Here is a 6,159-nt window from a genome sequence, read left to right as displayed (position 1 = left end):
AAAGCTATTTTTCCCCCAGAGGTATAAGGATTTGGGGTCACCTTGTTGAGTTTGCCCTTTTGTACTCAGTGAGTTACTCAGAATTTCCTGCTCCTGCTTATTTATTTGGTTTTGTGATTTTTGTCAAGGTTATCAGCTAGATATTTTATCAGGGTCTATTTCCTCTGTGTCTCTAGCTTCTGAAAATTGAGATTTAACTTTGTCTGGCAGTTAGGACCTACTGCACAACCACTGGCAGCTCTACAGACCTTGTCAGCTCTCCGGAGGGGCTGGGGGGAAGGGAAGCTGCCTCTTTCTTGAGACAGTGCTTTGACCCAGAAGAGTATCCAGTGCATTACCTTGCAATCCACTGTCACCATCTGTCCTCTCCAGTTATGTGCTTTCATCCACCATCAGAGCCTTGCCCACCTGCCCTGTGAAGCACTGATGGGATATTTTCTTCCACCTTTTACTGCACCTCCTCTCAGACTGACCAAGACTCTCTCCTTAAACCCAGGTACCAGTTTTTCTTCATCTGCTTGTCTGGCTTGCTGTGTATACATCCACCCAGCAAACAAGGGCAGTTTACTTCACAAAGAAATATGGTTTTACTTACTACAAGCCATTTTAAACCATTTATTTGACTTTTAAATTATCCTCGGCATTGAACTCCCATCTGCTTTGCAGATGGAAAGCAGCTCTTACCAAACAGCCTTTGTTGTCTGGGATAGCCTCAGCCCACACTCAAACCATTCTGACGTTCTTCTGACCACTTTCATTTTGCATTGTTTCCAAGGCTTAGCCAAGCTCCCTGGATTTCCCAAGCAGGTGGTAATTGCTATTCTGAGCTTTCTGAGCTGGTGTTACACGGACCAACCTCCTGACCAACCTCAGGCTCTCTGAATCTGCCCAGGCATGAAATGTGGGGGTGTGCTCTCCTTCTGCAGGGTCTCACTGTCAGGATGCAATCATTCCTCACCAAAACCTTCTAAAGGATTATGTCAGTGTGAAGAGGGCTTCACAAATGCCACGCCAGGTGTGAAGTTCTAGGAGACCAGGAGAGATGGTGCTTTTCCATCAAGCTTGTTGGAAGCTGGGTACTGTTTGAAAACTGCTTCAGAGCTGTCAGCTGAAGGCTGGTGTTGCTCCATCACTGGCTCTAATGTGGAAAAACAGCTGCTGCCACTCCTGAGGTGATCAATGGAGAAGCCATGTCACCTGCAGCATCCCTTCCTTATCAAAGTGGTCCCACAGAGAGCAGCTGAGGAGGGACCTCTCCCCTTGTGTAAAATAGTGCGATGTATCAGCATTACAAAGGTCACATTTCTCTTAATGCCTACACACAGTACCACATTGCTTCACAGAAATGGGCCTCTTGATGTTTGTTTTGCATTTTCAACAAATTTCTGGCATCATTTCTGGTATGTCTCTGGGATTTCTGATGTGTCTATGTGTCCTTAAACTGATCCCCTCCAAGTTTATTTCTTCAAATGCACCAGCTGATGCATATAGATAATTGCAAATTTAATGGTTGGAGTTATTCAGTAATAACTAGGTTTGTTAAGTTAACTTTGGGTAAGACTTAGCACTGAAGACCTTTGCCCTTCTGTTTTTAGGCAGTCAGTGCTGTCATGGGGATTGGAGGTGCTTTGTCACTGTTTGCTCGTTATTGGATAAACCAGACACACAGAGGCACCTCCTTCATGCACACACTGTGTTCTCTTAAGATGACACCAAGGCCATGACTTTACAAAGTCTGTTCAAGGCACTGCTTTGGGGCAAAGCAGTGTTTTTGGCTCAGGATATGTGATATATCTAACACAGAGAGTACTTGGAACAGACTTTTCCTCTGTTCCTTGAGTGATGAGCAGGCATGGCCAGCCAGACACAGCCTACCAGCACAAACAGCATCCTCTCAGAAACAAGCATTCTTTTTTTTTTTTTTTTTTTTTTTTTTTTTTTTACCTTTTTGCTGTTCTAAGAAAGAGCAATATCTGAAACTTCAGATTTTTGTCTGCTTTGGCCCATTTCATGCCCATTCTGTGACAGAGTGTGGTACAACCACAGGGTATGGTGTAAAGGGCTGATGTCAAGCAAGAGGAGACAAACTTCTTTATAGCCTTGCAGGTGCCTCAGATACCCATGTTGGCAAGATATTTTCTTTCAGAATCTTTTTTAGGTTTAGCACCAACGTTTTGGATGTGCAATAGCAGAGAAGTTCCCCATTTTAATCTGTTGTTGTATTCTTTGTTGATTTTTTTCTATACCAGACATTACTTCATTTACTTTTATTCTGTCTCCTTTTCTTTTCTCTGAAGATAATAATCCAAATCTTCTAAATCTTTTGTGAATTGCCACACCCTTGATCCTTGATCCCTTGTTGCTCTTTGAATCCTCTGAAGTTCCCAGTCTCTGAGACAGCTGGAGATGGCTGGACCACAGCAGTCTGCTTGAAGTTGTACCACAGATCTGTGTCAAGATATTGTATCTTTTTATTGTTCTTCAGCCTATTTTATCTGTTTGCTTACTTTATCTGCACACAAAAACCAAATCTGGGTGGCACCAGGTGGCAAAGGCTGTGATCTATGTTACTTAAAGCATTTGTGGTATACTTGTGCAAACTGCTCCTAAAGACCTCTGTTGAGTCCATAGCCCCACAGGCCATTCCAGTGGTTTGTGACCTTTGCTATTAGAAAAACAGTAAAATATCTAACCTAAAGGTAAAAATTTATGTCTTACATACCTCCCAAGGGCAAGGAAACCAGCTTTCTCCACTTGTCTGTGATGTCCTCTTACATGTTTGAAGACTTCCATCATGTTTCCCCTTTAGCACTCTCCTTGGGAACATGTGCCTTTTGGGTCAGGTTTTCTAGACCTCTTGGCATTCCTATTGACCTTTCCAACTGGGCCATGTCTTTCCTGCCCAGCTGAGCTCTCAGCTGTCCTGTGCAGACTGAAAGGAAGTGATTCCCTTGTGTGCTACAAGGTTTAAGCCAGGCCACACCTAACAGCGTGATGTGCACATCAGCTGATGTCCAGCTTGCGAACAACTGCACTGCCCTACTAAAACACCTTCTGCAATATGTCCTTTAGCTCAGCCATAGATTCAGGTCTTCTCTCCATCCTTACTGATCTGAACACCATTGTCTTCTTCTCCATCCTCATGCAGAGGAGGCTGGACCTGGATGGTCTCCTGCTTGGTGCAGTTTGAAAATTTACCTGTCTTCATCCTCCTGTTGAACAGTCTGGTACAAGTCCTAGTCAACTCCTTTTAATGCATCCTTGTGTTTTGAAAGAAAAAGCAGTCATCACTACATTCAAGTAGCATTTAATTTGCTTGCTTTGGCCTTACGACAGATTTCATCCAGTCCACGTCTCATTTTATGAGAAAGGCTCATGAGAAAATAACATATAAACAACTTTACCTTCTTGCTTTTCCCTGCCAAGGCCCCCCTTCTTTAGCTGAACCTTGGCCATTTGTCATTTGTAATGGATCTTAGCAGTTTGCCTTTTCTTCTAAATTCAGAACTTCACGCAGATACAATGAGCTTTGTTGGCCATTGTGTTGTCCATTCATCTGGAATTTTTGGAGGTCTCTCAGGTTTTGCTTGGTTCCATTGTGTTGTCCATTCATCTGGCATTTTTGGAGGCCTCTGAGGTTTTCCTTGGTTCCCATTGGGGTCTGATTAACTTAATAAATTTATGGCAGCCCAGTCAGTTCAAATTCTGACAGTCATGAATAGGTTCTATGTAATTTGGAGAATGGTTAATAGCTTGTCATAGTACCAGAGGAAACCAGTAATGGCAGGGCAGCACTATGACTTTTATTTGGGTTTTTACACAAACCCCAAAACCCTTCCTTTTTTTTCTTTTGTGTTGAGCAAGTAGCTTATGGAGTTCCAATTCAAGCCGTTTAGAATCTCTCCCTGGTCTTCAAGGTCCATTTGTGCTCATTCCCCCTTCCTTCACTGCCAACTGAAATTAGAGATTTTACTGGCTTTCACAGATTCAGATTTCTGTACTCTGTTGGCATTTCTATATATTGTTTGTTGGCTCAAACAATATATGGAAACATCCCATTTGGCATAATGGCTTGATCTTTGTAACCCTGGGAATGTACAAGCTCTTGGGCTTAAATGTATAGAATCATTGAGTGGTTTGGGTAGGAAGAGACCTCAAAGGTCATACAGTTCCAAGACTCCTGCCTATATATATGTGTGTGTGTATATATATATATATATATATATATATATATATATATAAGCTGAAATATGTGTTTTTGTGTTTGAACTTTTGGTTGTTAAGTATCAATCGCCCATCCTTACCACTGCATCACGGCCTGGTGTCCTACCTGCTTTGCACATCTTGCATCTTGCTTTCAATCAGGTTAATGTTACAATTGTAAAGAGGTGTGGATCTGAATTTAAAATGCTGTACTTGGCTTGCACAAACTCCCAGCACATGCAAAGTGTGGCAACCTACAACACAATAGTGTAAACCAAGAGCTTTGACACAAAGTAGGTATGAAGTGGCTGATTACTCATCCCTGAGTAACCTCCCACCCGGACCAGCCTTTAGCTAATGGTTCAGCTAATGCTGTCTTTCAAATTAGATCCACTATAATATTTCAAATTAAAGAACTCAGCTGCAGTGGGACAGACACATGGGAAAGATTAAGATGAATTAAGTAAAGGTGTGACATTAAATTGCAACAGTTAAAGCCCACCAAATCCCTGTGTGGATGTTCTCTCTTTTACAGATAAAATATCCCTCACTTCCTTTACATTTATTTCTGAAAAGCTTAATCCTAAAGTGTTCACACTGGGGTTTAAGGCCCTCTTGCTTTCCTATCTGTAGTTAATTCAACTTAAATGTCTTAGGTAGGCTGCCAATCTAAGTTAATAGTAGATGGCTTTCTGCTCTACTTATAACTTGTGTTTTAAGGCAGAGAAATGGCTTCTTTAAGTTCTGTCTCGTGTCATTTGACAATTTGTGTTAGGCAAGTGCTACATTATCATCATTTTTGTTGCTTTTTCTGTCTATTAGACATCTCAGCATGGGACATTAAACATCCTCTCTTCTTTTAGTCTAGAGATTTATAATGCTAATTTTACAGGAATGCCACGTGGGACCAAGCCAGACGTATTACAGATATCTGAATGTCTCGTGTCTACACAAACCCACCCTGACTGATGCTGCCTTGCTATCTTTCTTTTTTCAGACAGGTATATCTCTCATCAAACTTTTCATTTTTTTTTCTGGGCTTTTTGTGCTGTCTTGATCTCAAGTTTTAAAGCCCTTCAGGCTGCTGTATTATTGTAAAATAAATGACTGAGTCAAGTCAGGCCTGTTTGTGGCATTAGAAACTAATCTGATACGAAGAATTCTTCAGGGCTTAGGTGGAACAGGGCTCTCCTGGTAACCATTTTGGGAACAGAAGAGATTCTGGGAATAAGGAAAAGAGATGGGTGACTTGCATGCACCCTCTAACCAATATCGACTATAATTAATTATTTTTGTTTGCAAACATCAGATGCCCAGGTGTTTTGAGCCATCTCATGCCACCACATTTCTGTGCATTAGTGATGTCAGGACAAGCACACTGTGCCACTCTAGCATTGTCATTGATTCCTGATCTGCCAGCAATATAGGGCAAGGCAGACTATTGAGTCAGGCGTACGTGGGATCATGAATTGAAAGCTTGCTATAAAAAAACATTAAATAATTAAAACACAAATTCCACCAGGGATGCTGAAATGAAGAGGAGCAATTTACAGACAACGTGAGTGGATGCTCAGACAATGGACTCATTATATTTCTGCATTGAATATGTGTGCTACTTAAAGCCCTGGTGAAATATTCCAATTGAAAAAAAGGATGGAAGGTGATTTTCTAGCTTTCAGTCGCAGCTGTTCTCTGATTGAATCCACTGCTGAAATGTCAGGCATTCACCAAGGCATTTCTAAAGCACCATGCATTCTATCACTGGCACACACTGGCTACCAACAGTGACCTTTGTGGACAAGGAAGGAGGGGAAGAGGGAAACTGAAGAAGAATAATGGGAGTGGGATGCAGAGAACACACCTGTAATCTCTGAAAGTCAGGTTACTCTCATCTTGCACTGAAGTTGTTAGCTTCAGCTGTTTGATGATTCCACAAGTACAGAAAGGGTGGGTTTA

Source organism: Prinia subflava, chromosome 6, assembly GCF_021018805.1.
Source record: "Prinia subflava isolate CZ2003 ecotype Zambia chromosome 6, Cam_Psub_1.2, whole genome shotgun sequence".
In the NCBI taxonomy this organism is placed as follows: Eukaryota; Metazoa; Chordata; class Aves; order Passeriformes; family Cisticolidae; genus Prinia; species Prinia subflava.
The sequence above is the reverse complement of the archived record's forward strand: the minus strand, read 5'-3'. Positions refer to the sequence as shown.